Below are 1,217 nucleotides of genomic sequence, written 5' to 3' on the forward strand. Positions count from 1 at the left end.
ATTAATAAAAACTTGTCTACAGAATGATGAGAGGTGGGCTGTGGTGGGCGTCAGCACGTTTCAGATGGTGGTCTTATGATGATCGTTCCGATGACAAATCGAAGATAATGTTAAAGGTAAATTTGTTTTTGTCTCATTGTACCTTTGAAAGTACTCGAATTTGAACAAAGATTGAGTATTATCTCAAAAAGATAAGTTGCCTATTTTTTCCAATTGCTTGTTTTTTATTTTAGTGAATTAATTTTTGTTTTCAATTTATTTTTCAGTATCCGGTCAAATTCATTCCATCGATGCCTGTCAGATGATGGTCGGTGCAATGGAGGTTCGTCGGTAGTGAGTGAAGTTTCTGGAGAGTGCGCGCCCGCACATTTACATACACACACATCAATGCAACACATACATACACAACATCCATTCATTCGGTGTCGTTGTTGCTATGTTTCTCTTCAACTGTATATTTTCTTTACCGTGAACCGGGCTTTAATTTAATTCATAGGTAAGTTAGGGACTGAGATGAGTTAAACAATTGTAGGTAGGCTAGGGCTTAACATTAGTTAAAAAGCTTCAAGTAAAATAAAAACGCTAAAATATGTTAAATAAAATACTTGAAACATCTAAAACGAGAAATTCAAATTTGTAGGTAAGTTGAGTCAATGTTTATAAGTAAGCTAGAGCCCTGAGAGTAATATTATTATAGGTAGGTGACTGACTATTATTCTTGCGACTTCTTACTAGTTTTGTGTGATGTGTTTGTTTTCGCTTCACAACACCACACCAACAAAACAAACTACATTTCATTCTCGTCGTCGCCTTAAATTGTACCTTTTTGAACAATCATTTTAATAATGTCTATTTATTTATTCATTAAATGTAGACTGGTTTCTAGTTTTATATTAAATTGGTTATATAATTTTTGGATAATTTTTGATTTACTTTGTATATATGCGTGTATAAATTATTTCTGTTTAGTATGTTGATTTAGTCATTATGATATGTTGTGAACTGTTCTTACTAAATGTTCATGTTACGTGGTTTATTATCCTTCGAGAACTTCTAAGGAGTGTGTATGATAATAATAATAATGGATAATAATTATTTTTATCGGTCGATATTTTGTTATATTTGTTTATTTAAAATACGAATTTTAAAAAAAAATTGACATTTTAAAATTTTAATTAACCGTCACTTTTCATTTTTGAATGAATTCAAATAAAAGC

This window comes from Helobdella robusta, assembly GCF_000326865.2.
Source record: "Helobdella robusta unplaced genomic scaffold HELROscaffold_116, whole genome shotgun sequence".
In the NCBI taxonomy this organism is placed as follows: Eukaryota; Metazoa; Annelida; class Clitellata; order Rhynchobdellida; family Glossiphoniidae; genus Helobdella; species Helobdella robusta.